Raw genomic sequence first — 23,896 nt, 5'->3', positions numbered from 1 at the left:
AACTCCCTTTTAAAAAACACATCAGCGTTCCACCATTACATCACAATGGAATTTCATTGACATAAAAAAACCTCACTGTCCCAATAAAAGCATGGGGGACGGACACGGACTGGGCCCTGAGCGCGGCTTCAGGCCCTGGGCTGGGGTTCGAGGCGATGCGGGGTCAGGGGGCTGCTGCTCTGGGCCCACAAGGAGGGAGAGGAGACGGACCCGGGGCAGGGACCAGGCCGCAGCCTCGGCCTCTCCCTCCCCCTCCAGCGCATACTCAGCCTCTCCCTCCCCCTTCCGCGGCACCAAACCGCAACTTCAATCTCCCCCTCTCCCTCCCCCTCCCGCGCAGCCTCAAGCTCTCCATCCCCCTCCCACTGCTCAAGATTACAGCCTTGGTCTCTCCCTCCCCCTCCCGTGGCTCCAGACCGCTCAGCCCGCTCCCCTCTGACAGCCCCCACCTCAACTACAACTTCATCGTCGACGTGGTGGAGAAAACGGGGTTGGCGGTGGTTTACATCGAAATCCTGAGGAGTTGAGGAGGGAGACTGGGGGGATTGAGGGAGGAGGGGTAGGGAGGGAGAGGGAGGGGAAAGTGGGGGAGGTGAGGAGAGAGAGAGAGGGGGGGTGGGATAGGGTAGAGTGAGGAGTGGAGGAGGATGGGGATAGCGGGAGATGAGGGAGGTAGGTAGGGGTTATGAAGGGCGGAGGCAGTGATTGAGGGTAGGGGAAAAAAGAGGGAGGGAGAGGTGAGGAGGAGAGGAGGAGAAGAGGAAAAAAGATAGAGGGTGAAGAGGAGGGGCAGGGAGTGCTGGGGGATGAGGGGGAATGGAGGAGGATTGGGGTAGGAAGATTTCGAGGTGTACCTTGTTAGAGGCGTACCGTGGCCCTATCCCCAAACTCTACCTCCGCTACACCGATGACTGCATTAGTGCTACCTCCTGCACCCATGCAGAACTCACTCACCATCCATTTCACCACTAACTTCCATCCGGCACTCAAATTCACCTGGACCATTTCCGACATCTCCCTACCGTCTCTAGACATCACTATCTCCATCGCAGGTAACAGGCTATTGACCGATATCTACTATAAACCCACTAACTAAGTCCCCCCACCACCCCCCTCTCTCCCATATCAACTCCTGCCTGTCAGCCATCAAATCTTGGATGCAACTCAACTTCCTTAAATTAAACAGTAATAAAACAGAAGTTCTCCTCATTGGCTCCAAATCAACACTTACCAAAATTAACAACCCTACTCTCACTATTGACGGCACCACTGTCTCCCATCTCCTCAGGCCCGCAACCTTGGTGTGATCTTTGACTCAACCCTCTCCCTTGAGCCTCACATCCGCCATGTTGTCAAAACATCATTTTTTCACCTCCGCAACATTGCCAAAATCAGATCCTCTCTCACACCCCCCGCCGTCTGAAAGACTCATCCATGCCTTCATCTCCTCCCGACTGGACTACTGTAACTCTCTTCTCTTTGGCATCAATTCCAGCAACATCAACTGACTCCAACTGGTCCAGAATGCAGCCGCCCGACTCATTACCCACACCAAATCCTGGCACCACATCACCCCAGTCCTCAAAGAACTTCACTGGCTTCCCATTTCCCACCGAATCATCTACAAAATCCTGGTCCTCACCTACAAAGCCCTCAACCACTTGGCCCCCCCTTATCTCACTGACCTCCTCTCCCCCTACCAACCCTCACGGTCCTTCAGATCCATTCCAGCCGGTCTCCTCTCCATTCTGAAATCCAACCTCTGGACTTTTGGAGACAGAGCCTTCTCCAGGGCAGCTCCCAGGCTCTGGAACTCCCTCCCACAATTGATCCGAACTTCTGAGTCCCTCACCATCTTCCATCCCGCCTCAAGACCCATCTCTTCACCTCTGCATACCCTTAGTCCCGTGTCCCCCTCCCCTCTGCATCTCTGTCTTACTGCTCTATTTTGTTTTGTTCTTGACTCACCATGTAAAGCGACTTTGAGTCCTTGAAAAGCGCTATACAAATAAAATGTATTATTATTATTATTATTAACTTCCATGGCTATCTGGACCACACTTCTTCCCACTTCTTCCCACAATGCTTCCTGTAAGGACTCCATCCCCTACTCCCAATTCCTCTGTCTGCGCCGCATCTGCACCTAGGATGAGGTGTTCCAAACCAGGGCATCGGAGATGTCCTCATTCTACTGCCAAATTCTATCACTCACCTGCCCAGAAGGGACAATTTACAGTGGCTAATCAATCTACCAATTTGCACATCAATTTGCACATCTATTGAACATGAGAAGAAAACAGAAGCTCCTGGAGGAAACTCAAATGGTCACATGGAGTTAATGCATTTCGTTGTCTCTGTACTGTACACTGACAATGACAATTAAAATTGAATCTGAATCTTGAATCTGAATCTGGAGAATGTGCAAACTCCACACAACCAGCAATCGTGGCTAAGGTTGAACCCAGGCTGCACAAACTGTGAGGCGGCATGGAGGCGGAGAGGAGAGCTCTTCAGCGCGTCGTCCACAGAGCGCAGAGGATCATTGGGACAGAGCTACCAGCCTTGGAGGGCATCTACCACACACAGTGCCTCAGGAAGGCCGTCAGCATCCATAAAGACTCATCACACCCCTGTAACAGTCTGTTCGAACTACTTCCCTCCGGCAGACGTTACAAGGCCTTCTACGCCCGAACCTCCAGACTCAGAAACAGCTTTATTCCAAGAGCTATAGCGGCTCTGAACCGGCCCTGCTGAGTGCCCCCCCCCCCCCTGGACTGTCTCCCTTGGATGGTCACGACACACAGCTTATTAATTTATTTTACTTTCCTTTTTCATCGGTTGGAAGCTGCATACTAAATCTCGTTGCACTGACGTGCAATGACAATAGAAGATATTATTATTATTATTATTATTATTATTATTATTAGTTCTGCCACTGTGCTGCACTGTCAATGCTAATGTGTTGAATAATTAACAGCAACTTTGTTAAAATATGTAAGTGAAATTCCCAATGTTGCTAGATATTTCACTGGGCTATAATGACAAATGCTAGCTATAGAAAACAAGTAAAATTGCTGATGCTGAAATTTGGGGGGGAAATGGAAATGCTGGAAGAATTTAAGCAGTCAAGCTTGAAATAGAACATTTGTCCATAGATGCTACTGTCTTCCAGCATTTCTCTTTTTGGTGCAAATGCTAGTAAGTTTTCCATCATCACTTCTACAAAATCTCAGCAAGTGCCTCATATTACTAGACACAAGCAACTGCAAAGCCGGTTTACAAGAAAAGACACACAGTGCTGGAGGTACACAGCACTTTGTGCCTCACATTACCATCAGTGTGACTTCATCCTGACTGTATGAAGTAGTTCAGCATCATATCCAGAAACCTGATCAAATGCATTCTGACTTCGGGTGATGTCTTTGTGGAGTTTGCACATTCTCCCTATGACCGTAGGGGCTTCTTCCGGGTATTCCAGTTTCCTCCCACATCCCAAACATGTATGGATTTGTTGGGGTAACTGGCCTCTGTACATTTCCCCTAATGTTTAGCAAGTGGTTGTGAAACTGGGATAACATGGAACTAATATGAATGGGCGATTGATGGTTGGTGTGGATGGTGGCTTGAAGGGCCTGTTTTCATGCTGTATCTCTAAACTTTACATGGTATTGTAAGTTATTGGGGCAAATCCTCCAAAATTATGGAAGAACTCGGATAAGGACATGGACATTTTAAAAAGACAGATTTGCTGGCTGCAACGGAAAAACCCCCCAATCCACAAGTTTGAAACCTGTCTGGCCTGTGGACTTGGGCATCACACAACTGTGCAAATGGTGTGGGCAGGAAAGGCTGAGACGGAGATAACGAGATTATCTTGGATACACAAAGGAAGGAACCGAGCCTCAGCAGACGGTGGTAAACAGGCCAGCAGCAAGCACAATCACCATCGTGGATGACCCATCCATCGGGACAATGGGAGCCCATCCAGGCGATGGGATAACGATCAGGCTGAGGGATCATGACATCAGCAAACCCCTTATCATCGGAAGCCTATTGTTCATGCCAGATCGAAACTGGGAATCATGGAAAGAACCCTTTTATCCAGAGAACCACCTGTGGTTTTCAAAGGAAACTCAGGTATAAAAGCCGGAGTCAAGCCAGAACTCGCTCTCTTTCATAGAAACATAGAAACATAGAAATTAGGTGCAGGAGTAGGCCATTCGGCCCTTCGAGCCTGCACCGCCATTCAATATGATCATGGCTGATCATCCAACTCAGTATCCCGTACCTGCCTTCTCACCATACCCCCTGATCCCCTTAGCCACAAGGGCCACATCTAACTCCCTCTTAAATATAGCCAATGAACTGGCCTCAACTACCCTCTGTGGCAGAGAGTTCCAGAGATTCACCACTCTCTGTGTGAAAAAAGTTCTTCTCATCTCAGTTTTAAAGGATTTCCTCCTTATCCTTAAGCTGTGACCCCTTGTCCTGGACTTCCCTAACATCGGGAACAATCTTCCTGCATCTAGCCTGTCCAACCCCTTAAGAATTTTGTAAGTTTCTATAAGATCCCCTCTCAATCTCCTAAATTCTAGAGAGTATAAACCAAGTCTATCCAGTCTTTCTTCATAAGACACTCCTGACATCCCAGGAATCAGTCTGGTGAACCGTCTCTGCACTCCCTCTATGGCAATAATGTCCTTCCTCAGATTTGGAGACCAAAACTGTACGCAATACTCCAGGTGTGGTCTCACCAAGACCCTGTACAACTGCAGTAGAACCTCCCTGCTCCTATACTCAAATCCTTTTGCAATGAAAGCTAACATACCATTCGCTTTCTTTACTGCCTGCTGCACCTGCATGCCTACCTTCAATGACTGGTGTACCATGACACCCAGGTCTCGCTGCATCTACCCCTTTCCCAATCGGCCACCATTTAGATAATAGTCTGCTTTCCCGTTTTTGCCACCAAAATGGATAACCTCACATTTATCCACATTATACTGCATCTGCCAAACATTTGCCCACTCACCCAGCCTATCCAAGTCTTTCTGCTCTGCTGGACTGCTCGTGAGCCCAACCGATCGACCTAGCTGTAAGTATCCCGGTGACCTGGTGAAGTTCCCGAAATAGGATAGTCGAGAGAAGAAATGGAAAGGGGGAGTATACTTGCAAGTAAAATTGTGTAAAGTAAGTTTTACGACGTGCCAGATAGTTTTCCGTCCATAGTCTTAGTTTAAAGCATAAGTTTAGCCACGTATTATGTAGTGTTGGTGAGATTCGATTTCTCATTGTTTAATAAAGCCTGTAAATTTTAGACTTGCTTTGAGTCCATCTTGGTTTCTGTTTTCTCTCATCAGCACACTCTGGTCAATTTAACCTTTTATCATATCCCACCATAATTCCGAGGTCTAGAACCTAGGGGAATCCCTTTTGTTGTATTCTCTCTCTTGGAAACCGCTCGAGTGGAGTGGTGGCCGTTTGACCCTCCGACAAGGGAGAGAATAACTCGGGCAGTTGGGCCCGAAGTATGGGTTTTGTACTTATTTTTGAATGGATGAATTTTTAGACCAAGTGTCAAATATGTGGCACCTAGATTCATCTGGTTAGATGTTACAGGATAATATAATACTGGAAGGATGTACTGGAAGCGGAACCCCGTGTATTTACAGCAAGCAGAGGAAAAGAACCTTGGTGTGTTGAAAGGCAGTGTGTGAAATAGCCTTGGTGAGTTTAAAGGAAGCACTTGAAGTGGAGCCATGATGAGTTTAAAGGGACCGTGAGAAATGGAGCCCCGGGTGGGTGTAAAGAGTGAGTGGGAAATAGTGTCCGATGTACAAGATGCCGAACAGTTGCAATTTCGGAGCAGTCAGATATTGGATCATCGTAGTTCAACCATATTGAAAAGGCTTTTAGATAAGAAGAAACAATTACAAGATTTCCATTCAGAGAAGACACATTTAAGTTATTGGCAAGTAACCAAGGCAGAGAGGAGGAGAAATTATTTTTCTTCGCAAGTGGAATATTTTGCCTAAATAGGGGATGGAAGCAAATTCAATAGTCACTCAAAAGAAAATTTGTTAATAAATGCAGTTAAGTGGAAAAAAGGTCAGTGTGCTTTTGCTAATTGGTAACCAGAGAGAGCTTACACAAGTACAATAGCCCCCTTCTGTGACATATCGTCTTGTGATAAATTCTGAACTTGTAACCATTTTGAATCATTGAATATCTAACCTTACATGCCACATTATACATCCTCGTAAATGTCATTCGTAATCAATATTTCTGCTCCAGCATACAAAGGAGATACACATACACAAGACATTTATTCATTCTTTTATCCTGACCTAGAAAACATGGATTATATGAAACTCAACTCCAACAGAAGAGAAATGTTGACAACCCGAAAACAGTAGAATGGGAATGCTCTTCAGCTCTTTCTGTGAATATCACTCTGTGATACTCACAAAATTAACTTCCAAAGCTAGTGTCTGCATTAGAGACAGCAACAAGATGTTCTGAAGGTATCATAACATCACATAACTAATCTTCAGTTTCATCTGCATTTCAGTGTACCTTCAATTTCATCCATCCACGTTAGTTTAATATACAAAGCCCAGAGTAACCACACAGTTTTTAAAATTAATAATGTGACAATTAATAAGCCCTAATGCAAAATGAAAGACAACATCAACTAAATCTAGGAGAATTAGAAGGAACTACATTGCTGACCCAAACAAATCTGATACACTGAATGCATGAATAAATAATTCTTTATTGTCACATAAATGGCAGGTGGGTGGGCTCATGCCGTACATCTTTTTTATATCCCAGTTAATTTTACTTTGAATACAGTGTTAATTGAGTCTCCACCTAAACTATTATGGAATTATAAATCAAGCTCCAATAGCCATTCATAATATTTCAATAAAATACTGACAAATTCATGTATTCACAAATTCAAGATCATTATTTGTTTTTACATTCAATGCTCTTACATTAAGAAAATGCTCCGTCAGACAGTATCTATTGAAAGATCAAAAGAGTAATGGTTCAGATTGAAGATGCTATGTTAGAACTGGTATGGGTTATAACATAATAGCAGTTTTTGGGGATATATATTGAGGGAAGGCAGATGTACAGTTAAACGTATCCTGACTGATTGCATCAGGCCTGGTATGTCAATTACAATTCACGGGAATTCAATAGACTGCAGGGAGTAGTGTTCACAGTCTGGTCCATCATGGACACAAGGCTACCCACCAACAAAAGCATCTACATGAGGCACTGCCACATGATGATGGCATCTATTATCAAGCATCCCCACCATCTGGGTCATTCACTCTTCATAATGATGACATAAGCAGAGAACATGTCCTATGGCAGTATTGCAGCAGATCTTCCACTCCGTCAGCAACAATAATGCCAGGACAGTAGACAATAGACAATAGGTGCAAGAGTAAGCCATTCGGCCCTTCGAGCCAGCACCACCATTCAATGTGATCATGGCTGATCATCCCCAATCATCCTGATAATCCCCCCATCCTGCCTTCTCCCCATATCCCCTGACTCCGCTATCTTTAAAAGCACTATCTAGCTCGCTCTTGAAAGTATCTAATGAACTGGCCTCCACCAGTGTGGAAAAAGTGTTCCCTCATCTCAGTTCTAAATGGCTTTCCCCTTATTCTTAAACTGTGGCCCCTGGTTCTGGACTCCCCCAACATCAGGAGGTTCCTGAGTATTCCCATGGAAATCCCAGTTTCTTCCAGGAGTCCAGTAGAGCAGGGTGATCTTCCACAGGCTTCTCAACTTCCAGACTGGGAAATTTGCTGGCTAGATAACCCTATAGCGTATGCTGGGTTGAACCTCAGCCACATACAGCAGATCCCATTGAAAGGAATGGGTGCTGAGTAAAAAGCAATATTTTTAAAGTAAATAAATGTAAATTAGTTGCAATGTTTTTCATTGATTTTAGTGCATGAATATGTGCTTTGTTGTCTTGCATGTAAAATTTTATTTTTTTAAAGAAATTTGAAACCATTTAACATGCCATCGGTGTCAAAGATACTCAAATTGAGTAAGACCGACAGCTTTGACAGCCAGTGAGCCTAGAGACAGGACCTTGTTGCCTCAGATTGTTTCTGTGAGTGCAGCCGACAGACTGGGCTGAGACAGCTCGTCTGCTGCACTCAGCTACATGGGCTGTCGGTGTACGTCCATTCCGGGTGACATATTAAAACAAACAGCATATCCCAGGGGCAGGCAGCTAGCAGTTTCAGGGCAATGGAAGGTCCAAACCAATAATTTTTTTAGCTAGAGGAGACAGACGAGTCTATAGATGCTAAAATCATGAGCAAATAAACAAATTGTTGGAGGAACTCAATGGGTCAGGCAGTATCCATGGTGAGACGGAAAATATTTTGGGTTGGACCTTTCCTCAGACTAGATGCTTAGTAGAGATCTCGACCTGAAACGTCACCCATTCCTTCTCTCCAGAGATTCCGACTGTCCCGCTGAGTTACTCCAGCATTTTGTGTCTATCTTCTATGTACAACTATATTAGATAGTAACAAACATGCATTTATAACCAAAAGATGGGACTAGCCTTAGACCAGATTACAAAGAGTTACAATTTATACTGGAAATTAACAACCAGACTTTGTCCTTGGCCATTACTTTTATTCTGTAATGGAAGGGATTTTTGTTTTCTTTCATTTAGTGGATTTTGTTCTGTTCCCTTACTTGACAAACATTTAGAGTAATTCTGTATAAACTATTAATGAACTTCCCTTACCCTATGATAGTCATTGGGTCATGAGTCTCTTGTTTGCCTCATGCCTGGTGCTCACACTCATATCTGCCTGTATCAAAGACCACTCATTATAAATGATTAATGGATAATTAATTTGCTTTCCCAAAAATTAAGTGCAAATATTTTACAAATATTTTGAAATGTACTTTTTCTACAAAGAATATATATATTTTTCAAATTATTTTATAAATTGTTTTTCTGCATAGTCCAACTTTTCCAGACAATTATGTGTGTATTGGGAACTAGGTTAAGTTTGCAGCAAATTAATTCCTCTTTGGACTCTTTATTACAAATTCCAGAGAGTGGATACTTGCAACCTATTGGTCTGGAATGGAAATGAACTTAATTTCCAGAGGTGAAAGGGCAGTGTTTGCACCCACTTTGACACTCAATGTCCTACAATGAGCCACTGTTCACTGTAGTACAACACAGTACATTGCCATTAAGTCTTGAAATTATACACGAGTGCAAATGTTAAAGCCAATTAACTATTGTACAGGACATCACTGTAACTTTATACATTATACATTGGGGCTTGCATTGACCATTACTTCTTAAGAGGTAGGCCAAATCAGTCGAGTGAAGCCCAGTGGCAGGATAACCACTATAGTCCATAGGGTATCAGCACCCCAAGCAAAGCTCAACCAAGTACTGTCCCACCAACCGACACGAGTCCAGAGCCCAACCAGCCACGGTCAGCGGTAGAGAAGAAAATGAAGGGGAAAAGCCTCAAATCTTGTGGCCTAAATCCTGCCAGAAGAAAGAGTGGGAGACATTAATGCTGCCCTTGTCCATCTTCTGGAAGGATTGAAGGAATGTGTGGAACGAAAACCATATACAACTATGGGGCGGAGAGATTTGGGGTGAAGGTCATGAAACAGACACAGAAGGAACCAGCACTCCAGTACAAGTTCAGCAGGCAGCAGGAGATCAAAAGACTGGTGAAAGAAAGCTGAGAAAACAGTGGAGGTAGGTCACAGATTCAGAAAGGAAAGGACTCGAGGCACTGCAGGCAGAAATAAAGCAGCGCCTGGCAATCCTGCGAAGAGCGGAATGCCTGAGAAGGCAACACAAGAGGAAAGAACGGGCGAGGACAAGTTTTTACAGAGATCTGTATAAGTTCTTTGTCAAGGAGAAGAGCGGGATCCTGAGAGTACCTGTAAGGGAACTGGAGGAGCACCTGAGGAAGACGTACTCTGACAACCGGCGGCATGAGCCAGTCACCATTCCAGAAGACATGCCACCCATCCACCCACCTGAGCACCAGATCCTACATGGCCTCCTACATGGAAGGAGGTGAAGAACACAGTCAAACGGGCAAGAACAGCATCAGCCCCAGGGCCCAATGACATTCCATACAGGCTCTATAAGAACACCCCTGGTGCCCTGAAATACCATTGGAAGTTAATGAAAGTGGCATGGGGGAAAGGAATCATACCTAAGGCATGGCGAAGGGCAGGAGGGATTTTTAATTCCCAAAGAAAAGAACTCCTCAACCATTAGCCAATTCCGCCAGATCAGCCTTCTGAACGTGGAAGGAAAGATCTTCTTTGGTGTTGTGGCCCAAAGACTCTCAGCATTTGTGCAGAGCAATAACTTCATTGACACATTGGTGCAGAAAGCAGGGGTACGTGGTTTCTCAGGATGTCTGGAACATGCAAACGTCACCTGGCACCAGATACAAACTGCCAAGAAGGAAAAGAGAGATCTGCATGTGGTTTTCTTCGATCTTGCCAATGCCTTTGGTTCGGTGCCCCATGAGACTCTTTGGGCAGCTTTTAATTTCTTCCAGGTCCCAGAGGTCATCACAAAGCTGGTAAAAGCTTACTTCCAGGACCTCCAGTTCTGCATCACAACACAGGACAACACCACCGCCTGGCAGCACCTTGAGATAGGCATAATGGCAGGCTGTACCATTTCTCCTCTGGTTTTCACCATGGCAATGGAGCTCATCATTCGAGCATCACGATGGGTGGTCGGAGGGGAACGCTTGAAGAGTGGGCTGCGTCTTCCTCCAATCAGGGCGTACATGGATGACATGACCACAATAACAACAACAAAAGCACGCACCAAACGCCTGCTGGATAAACTCCAGGAAAACATCAAATGGGCACGAATGGAGATTAAACCCAGCAAATCCTGCAGTATTTCCATCGTCAAAGGCCGGCTCACTGACTAAAGGTTCCGCATCAATAACGAGACAATACCAACTGTCCTGGAGAAGCTGGTCAAAAGCCTTGGGCGATGGTTCACCGCATACCTCAAGGATGCAGGGCAGGTGGAACAACTCAAGCAGGATACAATCAGTGGCCTCAAGCAAATCAACAACACTGCTCTCCCACGGAACCTGAAGCTTTGGTGCCTTCAATTCGGTCTACTGCCCCGACTCATGTGGCCAATTACCATCTACGAGGTCACTTTATCCCATGTCAACCAGCTGGAGAGACTGGTGAACTCACAAGTGAGGAAGTGGCTTGGGCTACCAAGATGCCTCAGCAGCATAGGGCTCTATGGGAATGGAGCCCTCTCACTGCCAGTCTCAAGCCTGGTGGGGGAATACAAATGTGCCAAAGTGAAGCTGGACATGGCGCTAACAGAATCCCGGGACCCAATAAAAAGAGGTGTCACTCCAACCCTAGCAACAGGGAAGAAATGGACTCCAGCAGCAGTGTTACTGGACGCAAAATCCGCCCTCCGACACTGGGACATAGTGGGCCATGTCCAACAAGGCCGAGGGGGCTTTGGCCTGGGAGCAATGAAACCTACCTGGCAAAAGGCAACTCCAGCTGAACGTCGGCACCTGGTGGTGGAGGAGGTGCGCCACCAGGAAGAAGCAGCCAGGTGTGCCAAAGCCATATCCCAAGCCAAACAAGGCCGCTGGATGACGTGTAATGGCGTTGAGAGGAGGAAGATCACATGGAGAGAGCTGTGGACCATGGAGTCAAATAAGTTGAGCTTCATTATCAGAGACACATATGACATCCTTCCCTCTCCCACAAACCTAAATCTTTGGCTGGGACAGGATCCAGCCTGCCTCCTGGGTGCAGTTCCAGCAAACCTCAAGCACATCCTGGTCGGTTGTAAGACCAGCCTAACACAAGGCAGATACACCTGGCGACACAACCAGGTGCTGAGGTGTTTGGCAGCTGAACTCGAGTGCAAGAGAGTTACCACCAATGCCATGCCTATCAATGCCCAGATTCCCGCAAATACCATCCTTCACCCGGGAAGGAGAGAAACGAAGGACTCACTCATGCCCACTGAACGCAGCCAGGTACTGGGAAAAGCGTGTTGACCTAGGGCAGAGGCTTTCGTTCCCAATTGAAATTGCAGTTACCAACCTGGGACCAGACATCGTTCTCTGGTCCAACTCCTGTCGACGTGTTTTCATCATTGAGCTGATGGTCCCATGGGAGCAGGCTGTGGACGAGGATTATGAATGAAAAAGGCTTCGATATTCAAACCTTGCAGCAGAGGCAGAGGAGAGAGGTTGGAGGGTAAGGGTGGAGGTGGGGTGCAGGGGCTTTGTAGCCAGTTCCACCGCAAGGCTCCTGAGGGAAGTAGGAGTGAAAGGACAGGCACAAAGTAGGTCTCTAATCCAATATAAAACATTACATAGACTATATTATTCAAAAACTAAAATAAACAAACTTTTCCCCAATGTCTCACCCATTTGTGATAAATGTCAGTTACAAGAAGCTAACATAGCGCACTCTTTTGTTGTCTGTATAAAAACCCAAAAATTCTGAAACGAAATATTTGAAATCTTCACAAAATTATTTAAAACAAAACTACTACCCAAAGTAGAATGGATCATTTTTGGAATATCGGAAGGTAACCCAGAATTAAATATGTTTCAAAAGAATTTACTTAATTATGGGCTAATAATCGGAAAAAAAGCTTATACTTAAATTTTGGAAAAATGCTCCAATACCAACAACAAAAATGTGGATTTCAAACATGTTCGAAACATTACACTTGGAAGAGATGAGACTCCTCCTAGCAGGCAAAGCAGATCACTTCCAAAAGACGTGGTCTGCATTTATGGAACTATTACAAGCATAAGGTGCAATAATAAGTTATAACATAAAGGCTGCCAAGACCTGGAAATGGGGGGTATAAAATAAATTTTTAATAAAAACACGGTTGGTATATCCTTTTTTGCGGAGTTTTGTGTTATAATAGAGCGATTGATTTTCCTTTCTTCTTTTTTTTCTTGTCTTTCTAGGGTCTTATTTCCTTTCTTTACTTCCTTCTCTAATTCCTTCCCTAAGGGGCTTTCTTCTCCCAACACTTTCCTGCACCTTCACGATTCTTGCTTACTTTCCTTACTTCTTTTATTTCTATCTTTTTTAAAGCTCAAAAAATGAAGTGGTACAACATAATGTAATAAGATATATGCGATGTATTAATGTGATTTACTGTACTGCTAATAAAAATAAAATTAAAAAAACAAAATAGGTATGTTACAATACTTACCTTCAGTGGCACTGCAATTCTGCCACTGACCATGTGCGCGATTTTGGCGCCTTTGAGGGGGGTGGGGTTAAAACGCATTTTTTTTCCTACCTTGTCCTGGATTATATTTGGTTGGAGTGTAAGCTTTTGCTGAAGAATCTTTCTGACGGCCGTTCTGTATATTTTTTTTTTAAATCGCCCGACTAGTTCAGTGCTGGTGTCATTTTAAAATCAGCTTCTAAAGCCGTCAATGCCGACAACGGGGACGGATTTCATGTAGGTGACAGGTAAAAGAAAGCCTTATTTTTATGTATAAAAGTGGTCCTTAAGATGCCTTCAATTCACATTTTAAGTTGCGAAACAGTGATTTAGTCCCCATACCAACTGGCAGTGTTTTTCATGCCGATATGGGGGTCTAAATCACCACAACCGCAACGTTCCAAATGATCGCTTTCCAGAAAAACCCACTCGCAAGATGATTTAAATGGCCATTAATTTACAGGTGTTAAACATTAAATTCCTTTTCTTTGGCATATAATTCCATGACAATGAGATTTAAAAATTATGTTATATTGTGAATTCTTGTGTGAATGTTATTTGGTCACTTAGGCGATTTAAAAATGTTAATCTATTCTTAAGAAATTGATAGATGTTTAGATCTAGTAAGTGAATTTTGTAATTAACTACAATAAGGTAACTAACTAACTATATGCTTTAATTTCAAGTCACCTTTGTAAGATTGTTTCATATTTGTTTCAGAATGCTTCAATCTAGAATAACTGAACATTTATTTTAGTTCTCTTAATTTTTAAGAAAGTTATGGCCATTTGACTGTCCTCGATCACAGCTTTTGTGTTAAGTCAATGGAAAAGCAATAGGGAACAAAATGCTAAATTCCGAGTATGAAAATGGCCATAACGTTTTTACTACTGAAGATATGAAAGTGAATTAGGTGACAAATGAAACTTCTTTTTATGCTTTATCTGATGGGATAAATTACAGACTTGATTTTTTAAATCTCAAAATCTCAAACATTGCTACACAAAGGAGGCAATAAAAGTACTTGCCAATGCCACCGAACGGAGCAGTCACTGGCTGTGGCTGAAAAGAAAAGATGCTGTCTGGGTTGCCACGTGACCATCTAGAGGCTAACAATCCCCCGCCAGCACACTCCTGCGTGCTGGCGGGGTCTTCACGTAATCCCTCATCGTAACTCCTCATAAAATAAAGATCAAACTTCAAACTGGTAAGTTCTCGTTTAATCTTACTATTATAGATAAAAATTTTAAAATTGAGAAGACTGTTTAAAAGCAAGACATTAGTGCAAGGACATCATTTAAAATAATTTTGGTGGTGCAAGGTGGTCCACGGTGTTCCGTTGTTTGGGTCGGATTAGGGTTGTGTGGGTCAGTACAAGAACCTGGTAGTTGTAGAAAAATAGATGTCACTGAACCTGGTAATGTAGGACTTGAGGCCTTTGGTACCTCCTATCCAACAGCAGCAGCAAGAAGACAACATGGCCTGGAATTGATGATTGATGCCACCTTCTTGAGCAGTTCCTCATGTAGATCCTGTAAGGAAGGGGTAGGATGCTCCCATGATTGACCAGGCTGGGCCCATCACTCTCTGCAGCCTCTTATGCATTGGAGTGGCCATACCAAGCTATGATATGTCCAGTCACAATACTTTCTACAATACATCTGTAAAGGTTTGTTGGAGGATTTGTGGACCTATCGAATATCGTTAAGCTACTAAGAAAGTAGAGGTGCTAGTGTGCCTTCCTCATGATTACATCTATGTGCTGGGTCCAGGACAAGTCGCCCAAGATGTTAACGTTAAGGAATTTAAAGCTTCTAAATCTCTGTGCTACTGACCCACCTATGAAAACTGGCGTGTGGACTTTCTCTTTTCTACGATTATCTCCTTGGTCTTATTCATGCTGAGAGAGACGTATTCTCCCTCTCTCCTGCACTCTGACTCATCACCACTGGTGACTCGGCCAACAATGGTGATGTCATGGATTGGAAAGGTTTAGAGGGATATGGGCCAATGGGACAGCACTTTGATGAGTTGGGCCGAAGAGCCTGTTTCCGTGCTGAATCACTCTATGACATATATGAATGCATATTGTACTTCCAGATGTGTTGTCACATTTTCCCTTTATAACTGAAGCATAACCTCCCTACTTTTACATATTAGACTTTAGAGATATAGCGCAGAAACAGGCCCTTCGACCCGCTGACCAGTGATCACTCCATACATTAGCACTATCTAGGCAAAAATTGACAATTTTACCGAAGCCAATTAACTTATAAAACCTGCACGTTTTTGGAGTGTGGGAGGAAACCGGAGCACCTGGAGAAAACCCACGTGTCAAGGGGAGAAGGTACAAACGCGATACAGGCAACACTTGTAGTCAGGATCGAACCCGGGTCTCTGGCGCTGTTAGGCAGCAACTCTACCGCTAATTAACCATCAACTCTATTATTTTATTTGTTTGGCATTAAACACCGTTCCTGTTCCTAAATACTTGAATTTCCTGCATACTCGTTTACGTGAATCTACCACTAGCGGTCCGGTTCTTATTTACTTGATTGATTCTTGATGTCCCCACTGCAAATGGTGTTGGGTTAATAAGGCTGTCTTTCCACTGCCCAGATGTCAAGAACACTTTCAGTTGAAATTTAGAAGTTGCTCATTGTAAATAGAATGAAAATACTATTTTGTCTAGTAACATTGGGTCCTGTATAGAAGTAACACGTTTGTATAATTAACCACCAGGAAATGCATTTTATGGATGGATTTAACAGAATTTCAAAATTCCACAAAATGATATGACTAATTGCAGAAGTACAGAATCAAAGGTTAAAGCAAAACCAAACCTTCAGGTACACATTAACATCATAATAATTCTCTATAAGTTTGTTATCAGTTTGTTATCAGTTACTATGACCAAACTTTAATAGTAGAACAGAAATGTTTTCATTTATTTGAGGGCTAAAGTGGTATTTGTCGTAGGGGGCGCTGCAGTGGCTGCGCCTGTCAGCAGCGCGTTTGTCTTTTCAATTTTTAGTATGTTTAAAGTATGTTTTAAAGTTTGTTTTAATGTTCCTTTGTGTGTTTTGTGTGGGGGGGGGTGGTGTGGGGGGGTAAGGGGGAAACCACTTCGATCGCCTCCTCCACGGAGAGGCGACTTTTTCCAGGTCGCCTCCCCCGTGGCCTAACAACGAGGATCGGCGCGGCCTTTTCCGGAGACGCGCCCGGGGCTTCAGCGGCGGGCGCAGCGTGGACTCTCGGCGTGGAGCGGGCGAGCCCTCGCTGCTCGCTGGAGGGGAGCGCTCCGTTTCGCTGGCCCGCGGCAGCCGGCAGCCTGAAGCCGCGGTCTGCAGAGCTCCAGATGGCGCGGCGTCCGCAGCCCGGGATCCCTCGTGGGGGACCCGGGGGAAGAAGAAGCCATCACTGCCGGCCCGCGGCCAACTTCTACCGCGGGTGCGGCATGGACTTACCATCACCCCTGGAGGGGAGCTTCGACCATCGGCCCTGCGGTCTGCGGTGCTTCTAGCTGCGGCGCGGCGGGAACCTTAAATCTTCGACCGCCGGCCTGCGGCCTACACCAGCCTGAAGCCGCGGTCTCCGGTGGGGAAGAGCTGATCCTGGACTTACCTTGACTTTGACTTTGTCCCTTACCATCTGGACGCCCGCAGCAACGGCTGCGGAGGGTGGAGGTCCCGACCACGGGGGAAAATGGAGGAGGACTGGCCAAGTTCTGTGCCTTCCACCACAGTGATGAATGCTGTGGTGGATGTTTGTGTTACATTTTTATTGTGGTTGTGTGTTCTTTATTATTGTACCGCTGCTGACAACCCAAATACCACCGACCCTGGTTGTGTGGCAAATAAATTCAATTCAATTCAATTCAATTTACTTTGAGTGTTGAGAAGTAATGAAATGTGTATGACCATATCCCTGCACTCCTTACATCACAGGCTCGATAAAGGGAGTGTATTTTTGGACTGGTGTCATTACCTGACAGTACACATTGAACAGAGGCCTTCTTTTGGCTGGGCAAGATCTGTACATTTACTCTGGACTTCATTTTTGAGTTTAGTTTAGTTTTGAGATACAGCATGGAAACAGGCCCTTCAGCCCACCGAATACACACCGGCCAGCAATTCCCAAACATTAACACTATCCTCCGCACACTAGGGGCACTTTACACTTATGCAGAGCCAAGTAACCTACAAACCTACACGTCTTTGGAGTGGGGAGGAAACTGAAGATCTCGGAGAAAACCCACACGGTCACAGGGAGAATGTATAAACTCTGCACAGACAGCACCCGTCGTCGAGATCGAACCCAGGTCTCTGACGCTGCAAGCGCTGCAAGGCAGCAACTCTACTGCTGCGCCACCGTGGACATTGTTGGACATGGATGTCGCTAAGCAAACCAGCAATTTTTGGCCATTCTTAATTGCCTGTTAACTTGAGGAGGCAGTTCAGAGTCAACCACTTCAGTGGATCTGGAGTCATTTACAGATCAGACCAAGCAGGGATGGCAGATTTCCTTTAGAGAGGGGCATTATTGAATCAGAGGGGCTTTTACACCAATCTGGCATATTTAGAGGTAGACAAAAATGCTGGAGAAACTCAGCTGGTGAGGCAGCATCTATGGAGTGAAGGAAATAGGCAACGTTTCAGGTCGAGACCCTTCCTCAGAGATTCAGAGATATTGCCACTCAGATAGTGAATAGTCAGATAGTACTACTCACATATTTATTTTATTCTAGCGGGGTTAATTACTTGACTCAATCATTTGAATCTATCCTTCAGTCATATACTTCACATTATTCCTGACCTATTATGAAATATATTCTCTGAATGCTATAGCTGTTCAAACCCATCACTTGAAAGCTGCAGAATTCTGGCTTCAGACTACTCTTTGCTGTGTTATACATCTTTTCTTTTAATTTTATTCTATCCCTAACTTCTCTTGTCAGCTCCGGTTGCCTCCTACTCCCCTTTGAATCCTTCTTCCTTTTCTTCCATTGTCGATTGAAGTTACAATAGTCCTGCTGGGAGGGAAAATGAACCAGTAGACCAGGAATATCTGTTGACTTCATCAACATTGATGCCCGTATTTTGTCCCTGCTGTTTAGCACAAACCTGCACCTGTTTAGCAGAAAATTGGCAATTTGTGGAATATAACTGGGTAGAGACCCAAAGAAAATAAGTTGACTTCTTCCAAACTTGCTTGGGATAGAGTATTCCTCAGTTCTATGCAGAGAAATACAGGGACCCAAATTGAATGTACCTCTTCATGCCATTTCAGTGACTACATTTAATTCAATAATAACAAATGCAACAGCCGTAAAGTTAATGTATAGCTATTCAAGGCAGTTACAGATACGAGTAGATAAACTTTTTTTCATTCTTGTACTATGCATACCCTATTGCTGCACAGGTCATATAGATCGAAAGGACAGTTTCAAAACCTGTCCCTTGCTGTCTTTATTGATTTCAGCTGTGTCAACAGATGCAAACTGCAATTAGCCTGTGTCACTGTGTTGAAGGGATGAAGAATTTAGGTCTTAAGTATCTGTGCTCTCACATATATTGAAAAGAACCTGTTGCATTATTCAAGTGAAGTTCACTTTGTGGCCTGACTAATATTTATCCCTCATGTGAGATTCGGTATTTATCACATATGGGACACTTTGTTGCCGCAATATAACAGCAGTGATTTAATTTTAACAAATAACCATATAACCATATAACCATATAACCATATAACAATTACAGCACGGAAACAGGCCATCTCGACCCTTCTAGTCCGTGCCGAACACATAATCTCCCCTAGTCCCATATACCTGCGCTCAGACCATAACCCTCCATTCCCTTCCCATCCATATAACTATCCAATTTATTTTTAAATGATAAAAACGAACCTGCCTCCACCACCTTCACTGGAAGCTCATTCCACACAGCTACCACTCTCTGAGTAAAGAAGTTCCCCTTCATGTTACCCCTAAACTTCAGTCCCTTAATTCTCATGTCATGTCCCCTTGTTTGACTCTTCCCTACTCTCAGTGGGAAAAGCTTTTCCACGTCAACTCTGTCTATCCCTCTCATCATTTTAAAACCCTCTATCAAGTCCCCCCCTTAACCGTCTGCGCTCCACAGAATAAAGCCCTACCTTGTTCAACCTTTCTCTGTAACTTAGTTGTTGAAACCCAGGCAACATTCTAGTAAATCTCCTCTGTACTCTCTCTATTTTGTTGACTTCCTTCCTATAATTAGGCGACCAAAATTGTACACCATACTCCAGATTTGGCCTCACCAATGTCTTGTACAATTTTAACATTACATCCCAACTTCTATACTCAATGCTCTGATTTATAAAGGCCAGCACACCAAAAGCTTTCTTTACCACCCTATCTACATGAGATTCCACTTTCAGGGAACTGTGCACAGTTATTCCCAGATCCCTCTGTTCACCTACATTCTTCAATTCCCTACCATTTACCATGTACGTCCTATTTTGATTTGTCCTGCCAAGATGTAGCACCTCACACTTATCAGCATTAAACTCCATCTGCCATCTTTCAGCCCACTCTTCCAACTGGCATAAATCTCTCTGTAGACTTTGAAACTCTACTTCATTACCCGCAACCCCACCTATCTTAGTATCATCTGCATACTTACTAATCCAATTTACCACACCATCATCCAGATCATTGATGTACATGACAAACAACAGTGGACCCAACACAGATCCCTGTGGCACCCCACTCGTCACTGGCCTCCAACCTGACAAACAACCATCCACCATTACTCTCTGGCATCTCCCATTCAGCCACTGTTGAATCCATCTTGCGACTCCACCATTAATACCCAACCATTGAACCTTCTTAACCAACCTTCCATGAGGAACCTTGTCAAAGGCCTTACTGAAGTCCATATACACAACATCCACTGCTTTACCCTCATCAATTTCCCGAGTAACATCTTCAAAAAATTCAAGAAGATTAGTTAAACATGACCTTCCAGGCACAAATCCATGTTGACTGTTCCTAATCAGACCCTGTTTATCCAGATGCTTATATATATTATCTCTAAGTACTCTTTCCATTAATTTGCCCACCACTGACGTCAAACTAACAGGTCTATAATTGCTAGGTTTACTCTTAGACCCCTTTTTAAACAATGGAACAACATGCGCAGTACGCCAATCCTCCAGCATTATTCCCGTTTCTAATGACATTTGAAATATTTCTGCCATAGCCCCTGCTATTTCTACACTAACTTCCCTCAATGTCCTAGGGAATATCCTGTCCGGACCTGGAGACTTATCCACTTTTATATTTCTCAAAAGTGTCAGTACTTCCTCTTCTTTGATCCTCATAGTTCCCATAGCTACTCTACTTGTTTCCCTTACCTCACATAATTCAATATCCTTCTCCTTGGTGAATACCGAAGAAAAGAAACTGTTCAATATCTCCCCCATCTCTTTTGACTCTGCAGATAGTTGCCCACTCTGACTCTCTAATGGACCAATTTTATCCCTCGTTATCCTTTTGCTATTAATATAGCGGTAGAAACCCTTCGGATTTACTTTTACCTTACTTGCCAAAGCAACCTCATATCTTCTTTTAGCTTTTCTAATTTCTTTCTTAAGATTCTTTTTACATTTTTTATACTCCTCAAGCACCTCATTTACTCCATGCTGCCTATAATTATTGTAGATCTCCCTCTTTTTCCGAACCAAGTGTCCAATTTCCCTTGAAAACCATGGCTCTTTATAATTTTTACGATTTCCTTTCAACCGAACAGGGACATAAAGATTCTGGACTCTTAAAATTTCACCTTTAAATGTACTCCATTTCTCTTCCACATCTTTCCCATAAAACAAACTGTCCCAATTTACTCCTTTTAAATCCTTTCGCATCTCCTCAAAGTTAGCCTTTCTCCAATCAAAAATCTCAACCCTAGGTCCAGTTTTGTCCCTCTCCATAATTATATTGAAACTAATGGTATTGTGATCACTGGACCCGAACTGTTCCCCAACGCATACCTCTGCCACCTGACCCATCTCATTTCCTAACAGGAGGTCCAGTACCGCCCCTTCTCTAGTAGGGACTTCTATGTGTTGTTGCAAAAAACTATCCTGCACACATTTTACAAACTCCAACCCATCCAGCCCATTTACAGAATGTGTTTCCCAGTCTATGTGCGGAAAATTGAAATCTCCCACAATCACTACCTTGTGCTACAATACTTCCCACAATACTTAATTAGTTTCAATTATCTCAAAATTCATGACTTTCATAACATTTACTGTATATGTCCTTCCCCAATTTGCCTTCCCGAAATGCATTGCCTCGCACTTGTCAAGATTAAACCTAACTTTCCTTCTGCTGCAGTCTTGCACAAACGTGTTCATTGTTCACACCACTAACTCCATGTCATTCACAAACTTACAAATTGTTCTTCCTACATTTACAGCCTAGTCATCGATGTATATCACAAACAGCAAATGTCTGATCTCTATAGTGCATCACCTCACAGACTTCCGATCATGAAAAAAAAATCCTTCCACCATTACCCTCTGCCTCCGATCACCAAACTAATTTTAGATCCAATTAGCCAGCTCGCTTTGGATCCCATGTACTTTAATGTTTTGCATAAATGGAGTGAGTTCGGATGAAGCGGTGTTAGTAAGTATTGAAAGCATCAGTAAAGGTGACTTCTGATATTGTTTTTACAAAACTGCGGTTGCTGCATCTGGGTACTTTGTGAACAGTCTGGGAACCTCGTTGATGGTAAATTTCATGAACCTCTCCAGAATGGCTCAGCAATATTCACAGACAGCACCACAACCAGAGGCAGCTGATCATATGATTGCATTCAATAAGGTAGAAGTCCAAATGCTACTCTTGAACAACTGGTAATAAACACATTACAAACAATGGATACAAAATGCTGGATTAACTCAGCAGGACAGGGAGCATCTCCAGAGAAAAGGAATGGGTGACATTTCGAGTCAAGACCCTTCTTCAGACTGAGAGTCAGAGGAGAGAGAGTCTAGAGATGTGGAAGGGTACGGATCTGTGTTTTCATACTTCACTGAGAGATATAGACAGTACTTAGGACAAATGAATGGATGATATGCAGAGAGCAATGATAATCAAGGAAATCTGGAGCCAACAATGGTCCATTGTTGGCTGTGAGGTAGGTGATAAGAGACAATGCAGATGGTGAAACTCAACAGGATGACAGTAAAACTAGTTCAGCGACTAGGGTGGGGGAGGGACCAAGAAAGAAGGGATGGGAGGATTACTTGAAGTTAGAGAAATCAATATTCATACTGCTGGATTGTAAAATGCCCAAACGAAATATGAGTTCCTCCAATTTACGTCTGGCCTCACTATGGAGGAGGCCCAGCGCAATGGAGGAGGCCCAGGACAAAGAGGTCAATATGGGAATGGGAAAAGGAGTTAAGATGTTTGGCACATGGAGATCACATAGGCTGAGGTGGACTGAGCGGAGGTGTACAGAAGGTGGAGTTGGTGCCCAGGTTGGTGATCTGGGTCAGGGCCAGTTAACATAGAAACATAGCAACATAGAAACAAAGAAATTAGGTGCAGGAGTAGGTCATTCGGCCCTTTGAGCCTGCACCGCCATTCAATATGATCATGGCTGATCATCCAACTCAGTATCACGTACCTGCCTTCTCTCCATACCCCCTGATCCCTTTAGCCACAAGGGCCACATCTAACTCCCTCTTAAATATAGCCAATGAACTGGCCTCAACTACCCTCTGTGGCAGAGAGTTCCAGAGATTCACCACTCTCTGTGTGAAAAAAGTTCTTCGCATCTCGGTTTTAAAGGATTTCCCCCTTGTCCTTAAGCTGTGACCCCTTGTCCTAGACTTCCCTAACATCGGGAACAATCTTCCTGCATCTAGCCTGTCCAACCCCTTAAGAATTTTGCAAGTTTCTATAAGATCCCCTCTCAATCTCCTAAATTCTAGAGAGTATAAACCAAGTCTATCCAGTCTTTCTTCATAAGACAGTCCTGGCATCCCAGGAATCAGTCTGGTGAACCGTCTCTGCACTCCCTCTATGGCAATAATGTCCTTCCTCAGATTTGGAGACCAAAACTGCACGCAATACTCCAGGTGTGGTCTCACCAAGACCCTGTACAACTGCAGTAGAACCTCCCTGCTCCTGTACTCAAATCCTTTTGCAATGAAAGCTAACATACCATTCGCTTTCTTTACTGCCTGCTGCACCTGCATGCCTACCTTCAATGACTGGTGTACCATGACACCCAGGTCTCGCTGCATCTCCCCCTTTCCCAATCGGCCACCATTTAGATAATAGTCTGCTTTCCCGTTTTTGCCACCAAAATGGATAACCTCACATTTATCCACATTATACTACATCTGCGAAACATTTGCCCACTCACCCAGCCTATCCAAGTCACCTTGCAATCTCCTAGCATCCTCCTCACAGCTAACACTACCCCCCAGATTAGTGTCATCCACAAACTTGGAGATATTGCCTTCAATTCCCTCATCCAGATCATTAATATAGGTCAGGGGTCAGGACCGCACCGTGGCAATAGG

This window comes from Leucoraja erinacea, chromosome 1, assembly GCF_028641065.1.
Source record: "Leucoraja erinacea ecotype New England chromosome 1, Leri_hhj_1, whole genome shotgun sequence".
Classification (NCBI taxonomy): Eukaryota; Metazoa; Chordata; class Chondrichthyes; order Rajiformes; family Rajidae; genus Leucoraja; species Leucoraja erinaceus.
Note: the sequence above shows the minus strand (reverse complement) of the source record.